The sequence below is a fragment of the Triticum aestivum genome, chromosome 7A, assembly GCF_018294505.1.
Source record: "Triticum aestivum cultivar Chinese Spring chromosome 7A, IWGSC CS RefSeq v2.1, whole genome shotgun sequence".
NCBI classification, from domain to species: Eukaryota; Viridiplantae; Streptophyta; class Magnoliopsida; order Poales; family Poaceae; genus Triticum; species Triticum aestivum.
Window position 1 is genome coordinate 424,181,101 of NC_057812.1, and position 13,456 is coordinate 424,194,556.

Below are 13,456 nucleotides of genomic sequence, written 5' to 3' on the forward strand. Positions count from 1 at the left end.
TGCCTTTGGATCTGTGACAGAATGTGTGCCCAACAGTTTCTTTCGGGTATCCTATGAACACGCACTTCTCCGATTTGGGTTCGAGCTTATCAGGCTGAAGCTTTTTCATATAAGCATCGCAACCCCAAACCTTAAGAAACGACAGCTTAGGTTTCTTGCCAAACCACAGTTCATATGGTGTCATCTCAATGGATTTAGATGGTGCCCTATTTAACGTGAATGCAGCTATCTCCAATGCATAACCCCAAAACGATAGTGGTAAATCGGTAAGAGACATCATAGATCGCACCATATCTAATAAAGTATAGTTACGACGTTCGGACACACCATTACGCTGTCGTGTTCCAGGTGGCGTGAGTTGCGAAACTATTCCACATTGTTTTAAATGAAGACCAAACTCGTAACTCAAATATTCACCTCCGCGATCTGATTGTAGAAACTTTATTTTCTTGTTACGATGATTTTGCACTTCATTCTGAAATTCTTTGAACTTTTCAAATGTTTTAGACTTGTGTTTCATCAAGTAGATATACCCATATCTGCTCAAATCATCTGTGAAGGTCAGAAAATAACGATACCCACCACGAGCCTCAACACTCATCGGACCGCATACATCGGTATGTATTACTTCCAATAAGTCAGTGGCTCGCTCCATTGTTCTGGAGAACGGAGTTTTAGTCATCTTTCCCATGAGGCATGGTTTGCAAGCATCAAATGATTCATAATCAAGTGATTCCACAATCCCATCTGCATTGAATTTCTTCATGTGTTTTACACCAATATGACCTAAACGGCAGTGCCACAAATATGTTGCACTATCATTATCAACTTTGCATGTTTTGGCATCAATATTATGAATATGTGTATCACTACGATCGAGATTCAATAAACCATTTATATTGAGTGTATGACCATAGAAGGTTTATTCATGTAAATAGAACAACAATTATTCTCTGACTTACATGAATAATCGTATCGCAATAAACATGATCCAAAAATATTCATGCTCAACGCAAACACCAAATAACATTTATTTAGGTCCAACACTAATCCCGAAGGTAGAGGGAGTGTGCGATGGTGATCTTATCAACCTTGGAATCACTTCCAACACACTTCGTCACCTCGCCCTTAACTAGTATCTGTTCATTTTGCAACTCTTGTTTCGAGTTACAAATCTTAGCAACTAAACCGGTATAAAATACCCAATGGCTACTATGAACACTAGTAAAGTACACATCAATAACATGTGTATCAAATATACCTTTGTTCACTTCGCCATCCTTCTTATTCGCCAAGTTTTTGGGGAAGTTCCACTTCCAGTGACCATTTCCTTTGCAGTAGAAGCACTCGGTTTCAGGTTTGGGTATAGCTTTGGGCTTCTTCACGGGAGTGGCAACTTGCTTACCATTCTTCCTGAAGTTCCCTTTCTATCCCTTGCCCTTTTTCTTGAAACTAGTGATCTTTTTAATCATCAACACTTGATGTTATTTCTTGATTTCTACCTTCACCGATCGCGAGGAGCTTGGGAATCATTTTCGTTACCCCTTGCATATTATAGTTCAGCACGAAGTTCTAGTAACTTGGTGATAGTGACTAGAGAACTCTAGCAATCACTATCTTATCTGGAAGATTAACTCCCACTTGATTCATGCGATTGTAGTACCCAGACATTCTGAGCACATGCTCATTAGCTGAGCTATTCTCCTCCATCTTGTAGGAAAATAATTGTCAGAGGTCTCATACCTCTCGACACGGGCATGAGTCTGAAATACCAATTTCAACTCTTGGAACATCTTATATGCTCTGTGGCGTTCAAACCATTTTTGAAGTCCTGGTTCTAAACCGTAAAGCATGGTGCACTAAATTATCAAGTAGTCATCATACCGAGCATGTCAAACGTTCATAACGTCTGCATCTGCTCCTGCAATAGGTCTGTCACCTAGCGGTGCATCAAGGACATAATTCTTTTGTGCAGCAACGAGGATAATCCTCAGATCACGGACCCAGTCCGCATCATTGCTACTATCATCTTTCAACTTAGTTTTCTCTAGGAACATATCAAAATTCAAAGGAACAGTAGCACGGGCCATTGATCTACAACATAGATATGCAAAAATATCAGGACTAAGTTCATGATACATTAAGTTCAATTAATCATATTGCTTAAGAACTCCCACTTAGATAGACATCCCTCGAGTCATCTAAATGATCACGTGATCCATATCAACTAAACCATGTCCGATCATCACGTGAGATGGAGTAGTTTTCAATGGTGAACATCTCTATGATTCACGTTCGAGCTTTCGGTCTCCAGTGTTTCGAGGCCATGTCTGTACATGCTAGGCTCATCAAGTTTAACCCGAGTATTCTGCATGTGCAAAACTTTCTTGCACCTGTTGTATGTGAACGTAGAGCTTATCACACCCGATCATCACATGGTGTCTCGGCACGACGAACTGTCGCAACGGTGCATATTCAGGGAGAACACTTATACCTTGAAATTTTAGTGAGGGATCATCTTATAATGCTACCGTCGTACTAAGAAAAATAAGATGCATAAAAGATAAACATCGCATGCAATCAAAATATGTGACATGATATGGCCATCATCATCTTGTGCCTTTGATCTCCATCTCTAAAGCACCGTCATGATCTCCATCATCACCAGCTTGACACCTTGATCTCCATCGTAGCGTCGTGGTCGTCTCGCCAACTATTCCTTCTACAACTATCACTAACGCATAGTGATAAAGTAAAGCAATTACATGGTGTTTGCATTTCATACAATAAAGCGACAACCATAAGGCTCCTGCCAGTTGCCGATAACTTTTACAAAACATGATCATCTCATACAATAACGTATATCACATCATGTCTTGACCATATCACATCACAACATGCCCTGCAAAACCAAATTAGACGTCCTCTACTTTGTTGTTGCAAGTTTTATATGGCTGCTACGGGCTTATAGCAAGAACCGTTCTTACCTACGTATTAAAACCACAATAGTGGTTTATCAAGTTTGTTGTTTTAACCTTCAACAAGGACTGGCTGCGGTCAAATTCAATTCAACTAAAGTTGGAGAAACAGACACCCGCCAGCCACCTTTCTGCAAAACTAGTTGCATGTCTGTCGGTGGAACCGGTCTCATGAACGTCGCCATGTAAGGTTGGTCTGGACCGCTTTATCCAACAATATCGTCGAATCAAAATAAGACATTGGTGGTAAGCAGTATGATGACCACCGCCCACAACTCTTTGTGTTCTACTCGTGCATATCATCTACGCATAGACCTGGCTCGGATGCCACTGTTGGGGAACATAGCATGAAATTTCAAAAAAAATCCTACTACCACGCAAGATCTATATAGGAGATGCATAGAAACGATAGGGGGAGAGTGTGTCCACGTACCCTCGTAGACCGAGAGCAAAAGCGTTAGCTTAACGCAGTTGATATAGTCGAACGTCTTCCCGATTCAACCGATCAAGCGCCGAACGTGCAGCACCTCTGAGTTCTGCACATGTTTAGCTTGATGACGTCCCTCGAACTCTTGATCTGGCAAAGTGTCGAGGGAGAGTTTCGTCAGCACGACGGCTTGGTGACGGTGATGGTGAAGTGATCGGCGCAGGGCTTCACCTAAGCACTACGACAATATCACTAGAGGAGTAAACTATGGAGGGGGGCACCGTACAGAGCTAACAATCTTTGTTGTTATGTTCTAGGCGCCCCCTCCCCACATATATATAGGTGGGAGGGGGACAACCATGGGGCGCCCCAAGTAGGAGGAATCCTACTTGGGGGCCTTGTCCAATTCGCCCCCCCCCCTTACCTTCTTTTCCGGAGAGGGAAGGAAAGGAGAGAGGGGGGGGATGGAAGGGGGACACCGAATTGCCTCCCCTTCATTATCTGTTCCCCGTTTCCTTTCCCCTTCCTATTCGGACTATATGGGAGTGCACCAGCCCACTAGGGGCTGGTCTGTCCCGCCCTTGGCCTAATAAGGCCCATATCTTTGTCGGGGGTGCCAAGAACCCCTTCCAGTGACCCGATACGTACCCGGTACCCCCGGAACACTTCCGGTGTCCGAATTCTATTGTCCTATATATGAATATTTACCTCTCAACCATTTTGAGACTCCTTGTCATGTTCGTGATCTCATCTGGGACAATGAACAACATTCGGTCACCAAATCACATAACTCATATAATACAAAATCGCCATCGAACGTTAAGCGTGCGCACCCTACGGGTTCGAGAACTATGTAGACATGACCGAGACACGTCTCCGGTCAATAACCAACAGCGGAACCTGGATGCTCATATTGGTTCCCACATATTGTACGAAGATCTTTATCGGTCGTACTGTAATGACAACATACGTTATTCCCTTTGTCATCGGTATGTTACTTGCCCGAGATTCGATCGTCGGTATCTTCATACCTAGTTCAATCTCGTTACCGGTAGGTCTCTTTACTCATTACGTAATGCATCATCCCGCAACTAACACATTAGTCACATTGCTTGCAAGTCTTATTATGATGTGCATTACCGAGAGGGCCCAAGGATACCTCTCCGATACTCGGGGTGACAAATTCTAATCTCGATCTATGCCAACCCAACAAACACCTTCGGAGATACCTATGGAGCATCTTTATAATCACCCAGTTATGTTGTGATGTTTGATAGCACACAAGGTATTCCTCCGGTATCCGGGAGTTGCGTAATCTCATAGTCAAAGGAATATGTATAAGTCATGAAGAAAGCAATAGCAATAAAACTTAACGATCATTATGCTAAGCTAATGGATGGATCTTGTCAATCACATCATTGTAGCGACCTGACCCAAATGGATCGAAGTCTCTGTGCTTAAGTGTCATCCCTGGATCGGTATGCTGACACACATAGTAATCGATGAATTGTAACAAAGTTCAATCACACACTTTATTACATCGAGGTCCTCAAAAGAGTATTTATTACAATGACATGGCCAAGGGCCATCTAAATAAAAATAACTTCGAACGCATCGAAGGTAGAGTCCATCAAACTCCACGACAAACTGAGTGTAGAACAACGACCTATCGCGCCTTTAATCCTCATCGGAAAAGTCTGCGACATGATATGTTGCAGTCGTGTAGGTCAGCACATGGAATATGCTCGCAATTTCACACCATAGAATAATAATGAAAAAGACTATCTCTATATGCAAATTTAGCTGGTGGAGGCTCTAAGTTTAATTTTTGCATAAAGCAAATTTTACCCTACAACAAAGGAATGCATTTTTTAATTACTATTAAATTAAAATGCCATTATTGAGAAGGTACCTCCAACTCAATCCCAAAATTCCCAAGTTATTAGCATCCCAATAATTTCATTAAAAAGAGTGATGAGATCAACCAATATACTCAAATTTGTCCATAACCGGGGACACGGCTAATCATGATTAGTTTGTACACTCTACAAAGGTTTGCGTACTTTTCCCCACAAGACTCGACCACCCCCATGATCGAAAGATCAAAACATAGCCTTTCAGAAGTGTTTCCCCTTAACCCTGGGTAGACCGGTATACCTACTTCCCCCTACATCAGCTAGTCTACCACGGAAAGAGGTCACACAACTTACTCAACTATGCCAGAGCCCGCAATGGCTTGTGGCTGCACATGGAAGTTTCTAGTCATGAAGTGTTGTATGATCCCTTTGAGCCTGGGTGGCAGACCTAGGGTAATCACACGGGTACTCCGGGATCCCCTTGGGAAAGCACTGGTTTCTCCAGGTGCCCCAAACAATCCACCTAGATGTGTATTAAAGTTGCCACCTTAAGTTGTCCCAAAATTATTATCTCTCGCAACTTGCATGGATGACACATACCAATCCCCGTCTACGAGCATGGCTAAGCAATATATGATATAACGAATAATCCTGGGGTGATCAGAAGTTATAGGTTCCTATCACATGGACTACATAGCATAACCACATCTTCTCAATACTATTCATGCAATCTTTGAGGGTGAAACTAACGCATAGTAAAAACTGGGTATTGAAAATTATGATCAAAGTGTGAACTTGCCTTGCTGACGTTCGTTGAACCCTAAAGATTCGTAGTAGCAAGCTTCGCACTCCGGATGATCTAGCGTAAGCAAACAATAACATACATAAGCATACAAGCAAAGATCCAAAAAGAGAACAAATAAAAGACTTCGAAAAACTTCAAAAACAACCAAATAAAGTTTCTGTACAGAATGTAATTTTTACAGCAACAAAAATAAATGGTTTTGATTTTAACAGAAAGTACATGTCACAAGCTTCGATTTGCAAAAAGAATCACCCAAAACGGAGTTGCGAAACTCAAGTTATGGCCTAACAAAGTTTGAATCCAGATCTGTTTGAATTCAAATTTTAAAACTTTCAAAAATATTTTCCGTTTGGTTCTCTAGATGGAGGATATTTCTATGAACTAGTAGGAAAAAGAATCAACTAAATCGGATCTATAGATTAAAAGATACGCTAAAATAAAAATTGGTATAGAATCTGATATTGGAAAAAGAGAAAAATTCCGCCAGATGCCAAGTGGCGCTCTCTGATTGGCTGGCTGGGTGCTCACCGGACTTGTCGCCGGCGACGAGAAAGAAGGCGGTTCGGGTGTGCTTCGGCGAAGGACGCGTGCGGGACGATGATGAGTAACGTGAGACGGATCCGAGGAACAGTGCCGCGGGGTCGGTATTGCCTCTTAGCGTGGTGGAGAAGCCGCCGGAATCCAGGAACTCCGCTGAGCAATTGGGGAAGATAGAGAGGAAGATAGCTTTTGCAAATAGGGGGCTTCGGACAAGGGGAACAGGGGCGATGTTCTAGCCTTTTATGGAGGGTTAGGGGAGTCAGAGGAGAGCGGGGCATCGTCAGATTTAATGGCGTTAATGGCAGCAGTTACCTGTGGTTCTAATGGCCATTAGAAGGGGAATTAGGGCGCAATAGTGAAGGAGAGGGGTCGAGGGAGGCAAGGGGAACCGGTTCTGGGGCTTAATGGGATGGGAGAGGGAGAGGAAGAGAAGGAAGAGGTGGAGGCGCCATGGATGAAAGTTCTGTCAGTGGTACATGGGAAGAGGTATGGGCCTTAGGCCTGGCCTGGGCGTGTAGCCGTTTTTTTTAAAGAACGGAAACACTATGGCACCGAAAATACAAATAAATATAAGTCTAAAAATGCCAGAAAAATTCACATAATATTATGGTCTTATATAGGACCTTGTGAACTTTTATCTGGCCTAAAATGCAAGTTCTTAAAAATAAACTTTTTGCTATGCTAATAAATTTGCATCAAAATAAATTGCAAATAAAACCCAATAAATATATTTAGATTTCAAATTCAGTTTTCAATATTTATTTTTTGTTTTTGAAGAAGTCCTTTTATCTTCTCTCTTTATTTTATTTTTGAAACAATGGAAATGAATTTTGCTGAAACCAAATTTGATCCAAATTCCCAACTTTGAAATTTTCAAAAATGGTATTAGGGGAACTTCCAACTCTCTCTTTTGGTCCTTGAGTTGCTCAAAAGTTCCTTGGATCAAAATTCAAATAAAACAAATGGGGCAAAAATGCATAAATCATGGATGCATATGAATGATCTATTTATAAACATCCAAATTGAAAATTGGGATGTTACAAACCTACCCCCTGAAGATGAATCTCGCCCTCGAGATTCGGGTTGGCTAGCAAAATGGTGTGGGTGGTCCTGTCGGTGATCCTCTTCTTGTTCCCAAGTGGCTTCTTCCTGAGTATGATGACTCCACTAAACCTTGCAAAACTTGATGACCTTGTCGCGGGTAACCCTGCTTGCAGTCTCGAGAATCTTGATGGGCTTCTCCTTATAGGTCAGATCACTCTCCAACTGAATTGCTTCTAGGGGCACTGTATCCCTTAGAGGAATATCGACCATCCCTGCATGGCACTTCTTCAACTGGGAGACGTGAAACACATCATGAACTCCTGACAAGGCTTCGGGTAATTCTAGCTGATATGCAACTTCTCTTCTGTGTTCCAAAACTCTGTATGGCCCCACTAATCGTGGTGCTAACTTTACTTTGACTCCAAATCATTTAACTCCTCGAAGTGGCGACACACGAAGATATGCTCTGTCTCCGACTTCATAGGTTACCTCCTTGCGTTTAGTATCGGCATAACTCTTCTGCCTGGATTGGGCTATTTTAAGTCTGTCATGGATCATCTTGACTTTCTCCTCTGAATCTCTAATTAAATCTGGTCCAAATAATTTAGGGAAAACTTTGTTTTTGCCACTCTACCTTTTGACCACTTTGCTTATGCCACTCTAGAATTTGACATTTCACTTTTGCCACTCTTAGTTTTTGTCAATACATCACAATTGCCATTCTGTGGCAAAAGCAATAATTTTAGAGTGGTAAGTGCGATACATTGTCAAAATCTAGAGTGGCAAAAGTGAAATGAAAAGTTATTACTTTTGCCACTAAATGGCATTTGTGATGTATTGTCAAAAACTAAGAGTGGCAAAAGTGATATATCAAAATCTAGAGTGGCATAAGCAAAGTAGGAAAAAGCTAGAGTGGCAAAAACAAAGTTTTCTCAATAATTTACGGTCTCCAACTACATCCCATATCAATGGTGTCCTGCACCTCCTTCTGTACAAGGCTTCAAAAGGGGCCATCTTCAAACTAGCTTGATAGCCGTTGTTATATGAGAACTCTGCGTAAGGCAAATTATCATCCCAACTAGATCCATAATCTAGTGCACAAGCTCTCAACATGTCCTCAAGAATCTGATTGACCCTCTCGGTCTGTCCATCTGTCTACGGATGAAAAGGTTATACTGAACTCTAGCCTGGTACCCAAAGTTTCATGTAATTGCCAAAACTTCGAGGTAAACTATGTTCCTCTATCTGATACAATGGTCCTCAGAACTCCATGCAGACATACGATCCTGGTCATGTATATCTTGGCCAACTTAGCACTTGTATATGTGGTTTTCACGGGGATGAAGTGCACTACCTTGGTCAAGCGATCAACTATAACCCAGATGGAATCATATCCTGAACGAGTCCTGGGTAATCCGGTGATAAAGTCCATGCCAAGCTTATCTCATTTCCAATCAGGTATCGGCAAGGGTTGAAGTAATCCTGCTGGTTTCTGGTGCTCTGCCTTAACTCTCTAACATACGTCGCATACTGCTACATACTCGGCAATATCCTTCTTCATACCTGTCTACCAGAAATTTTCCTTCAAGTCCAAATACATCTTGGTGTTTCCTGGGTGTATCGAGTAAGGCGAATCATGAGCCTCTTGAGGAATCAACTTCCTGATCTCTGTGTTATTTGGCACGTAAATACGCTGCTCAAACCATAAGGTTTCGTGTTCATCCTCACAAAATCCTTCTGCCTTTCCTTGGTCCATCCTTCCCTTTATCTCTGCAATACCTTTGTCTAACTTCTGGGCTTCTCAAATCTTTCCCAACAAAGTGGATTGAATTTCCATCGCAGCAACAAAACCTCGTGGTACTATCTCCAATCGGAGATCTCTGAGATCATCAATTAACTTCTGAGGTAATCCTCCTGCCGTGAGGGTATTAACATAGCTCTTGTGGCTCAATGCATCTGCCACAACATTGGCCTTTCCTAGGTGATAATGCAATCTCATGTCATAATCCTTTATGAGCTCCAACCATCTCCTCTGCCTGAGGTTCAACTCCTTCTGCGTGAAGATGTATTTCAAACTCATGTGATCCGTGTAAACATCACACCTATTTCCGATAAGAAAATATCTCCAAGTCTTCAGTGTGTGCACTATGGCTGCTAACTCCAAATCATGTGTTGCTTAGTTTAACTCATGAGGTCGAAGCTGACGTGAGGCATATCAAGCAACTCTTCCTTCTTGCATAATAACACCTCCAAGTCCCTGACGAGAAGCGTCATAATATATTTGGAAATCCTTGCATATATTTGGAAGGATTAGCACTAGGGTTGTAACCAAACGTTTCTTCAACTCCTGAAAACTAGCCTCACATTCCTCGGTCCAATTAAACTTGGTGTGTTTCTTCAATAAATCCGTAATGGGCTTCGCGATCTTGGAGAAATTCTCAATAAACTCTGATAATATCTTGCGAGTCCAAGAAAACTGCGTATCTCTCCGACTGTTGTGGGTGCCTTCCATTCAGTGACGGCTTCGACCTTGGAGGGGTCTACTGCTATTACTTCCCCTGATATAACATGTACGAGAAATCTGACTTCCTTCAACGAGAATTCGCACTTGCTGAACTTTGCATATAACTGATGTTCTCTGAGCTTCTCTAGAACCAAGCGCAAATGTTCCTTGTGTTCTTCTTCATTCTTCGAGTAAATCAATATGTCACCAATGAATACCACAAGAAAGTTATCCAAGAACTCCATTAATATCTTATTCATCATACTCATAAAATAGGCAGGGGCATTAGTCAAACCGAAAGACATGACCGTGTACTCATAAAGCCCATATCTCGTGGTAAAAGCTGTCTTGGGTATATCCTGTTCTCAAATCATCAGCTGATGATATCCTGATTGAAGATCGATCTTGGAGAAAACTTTTGCTCCTTGTAGCTGGTCAAACAAATCATTGATCATTGGCAGAGGGTACTTGTTGTTGATCGTCACCTTGTTCAGCGCATGATAATCTACAATCATTCTTAAAGATCCATCCTTCTTCGCAACTAGAAGCACTGGGGCTCCCCAAGGTGATGAACTCGGTCGAATATAAACTTTCTCCAATAATTCCTTAATCTGCTTCTTAATTTCCTCCAGATCATTTGCGGGCATCCGGTACGGTCTCTTGGATATTGGTCCGGTGCCTGGTAACAATTCGATCAAAAACTCTATGTCCTGATCCGGTGGCATGTCGGGCAATTCCTTGGGGAATACATCGGGATAGTCTTTCACAACTGGTACTTCCTCCTGAACAACTCCCGAAAGAGAATTCCCTTGAGTCCTTCTTGGTGTATGTCTCGACACATACTTGATCCGTATCCCCTCTAGGGTGGTGAGAAAAATCGACTTACTAGCACAATCAATATTCCCTTCATACTTGGATAGCCAGTCCATGCCTAGGATCACGTCCAATCCTTGGGATTCTAGGATAATTAGCTCGGTGGGGAAAACATGTCTCCCTATAGTCAATGGCAACTGAAAACATCCCCGACTAGCCATATACTCTACTCCTGGGGAACTCACTGACATTGGTGTTTTAAGGGCTATGGTCGGCAACTTAAACTTATCCACAAACCCCTTGATATGAATGAATGTGATGCACCAGTGTCAAAAAGAACAAGGGATGTAAATGAATTAATCAAGAACTTACCAACAACGATGTCAGGCTGGTCATAAACTTCCTCCACATCGACATGATTCACCTGACCTCTGGTGAAGGTATTGGGCTTCTTGCCTCCAGAGCTTCCATTGTTGTCCCCGTTCTTGGCCTCAGGGCAATCGGTGGCGTAGTGTTCGGTTTTACCGCACTTAAAGTAGGTATTGTGGCTCTGATATTTCTTTGCAGGTGTTGCGGGGCTGGAACAATTCTGATTGGTGTGTCATCCATTCCCATTGCCATTCTTATGGCCATTATGGTTGTGTCCATTCCCTCCATGATGTGAATATCCTCCATGGTTATGGTGAGTGTGTCCACCATACTTTCCGGATCCCGATCCTTTATTTCCCGAGTACGGGGTATAGCGGGGCTTTTGTTGAACTCCCGAGTTATACTTTCCCTGTTTGTACTTTCTCTTGCGATTCTCCACGTGTTGTTGCTTGCCTTCCAGAATGAGAGCCCTGTCGACCAACTCTTGATAATTGTTAAAGGTAGCCACGGTCAATTGAAGCCCCAAATCATCGTTTAGTACCTCCAGAAATTTCCCCTGCTTAGCGGCATCATCAGACACATCTCCGGGAGCATACCTAGATAACTTGCTGAATTCCTCCACATAATCACCAACAAAACGATTTCCCTAGGGTAAGTTGCAGAACTCACGCTTCTTCAGACTCATAGCTCTAGCAGAAACATGTGTGGTATGGAATGCCTACTGGAACTGATCCCAAGTCACATTGGCTATGGGGAATGTGGTGGTGTAATTCTCCCACCATGAAGCTGCGGGTCCATCCAGTTGATGTGCGGTAAAGTGCACCTTCTCAGTGTCAGTACATCCTGTGGTGGTCAGCTCCCCTCTGATCTTACTAATCCAGTCATCTGCGACGATCGGCTTCGTGCTGCTAGAGAATATGGGTGGGTTCAACCTTAGGAATCGGGTAAGGTTGTCGACCGGGGGTGGTAGCGGTGGATTGTTGTTGTTTTGGTTCTGATTCTAGATGAGCATCTGCATGAGGGCATTCTGGTTCTGGATCAACTGGCTAAGTTTCGGTGGGAATTCCGGGTCACGTCTCGGAGGCATCTGTTCGGTCTAGAGTGGATGAGAAATTAGAATAGAATAAGGGCCTAATGAGAGAAATCACTACCCATATGCTTATGATAGCAAGAAAACTTCAAATCAACCAATTCACACAGATCACACCACACAAGCAAAACCTACAGGTAAGGTCATATCCACAACAGATATGATCTCTTCATACTACCGCAAATCATTAGTTGGACTCAACTTGGTAGTGGTGGTCTGAACTAAATCTCCTCAAATCAATGTCAACTCTAGCTTCTTCTTCGTCAATGTTGTCTTCATAGGTCATGGTCTCATTGGGCTAAGCAACTTGGTGATGGGGTTCAGCAACTATTTATTGAAGTAACAAAGGGATAGAAATGAATAGAGAAGAGTACAGACCAACAGATATATAAGGAAGTCATAAAATAGAGTTTTGTTCATATGGTTTTCCATTTTCTAGTGGTCGCGTCCTACAGTCAGCGTGTGCTCTGATACCATCTTGTAGCAACCTGACCCAAATGGATCGAAGTCTCTGTGCTTAAGTGTCATCCCTGGATCCGTATGCTGACACACTAGTACTGAAGGGATTATAACAGAGTTTAATCACACACTTTACTACATTGAGGTCCTCAAAAGAGTATTTATTATAATAACATGCCCAAAGGCCATCTAAGTAAAAATAACTGCGGAAGCATCGAAGGTAGAGTACATCCAACTCCACGGCAAACTGAGTGCAGAACAACGACCTATCGCACCTTTATCCTCATCGAAAAAGTCTGCAACATGAGACGTTGCAGCCGTGTAGGTCAGCACATGGAATATGCTGGCAATTTCACACCATATAATAATAATGAAAAAGACTATCTCTATATGCAAATTTAGCTGGTGGAGGCTCTAAGTTTAATTTTTGCATAAAGCAAATTTTACCCTACAACAAAGGAATACATTTTTCATTACTACTAAATTAAAATGTCATTATTGAGAAGGTACATCCAACTCAATCCAAAATTCCCAAGTTATTAGCATCCCAATAATTTCATTAAAAGGAGTGA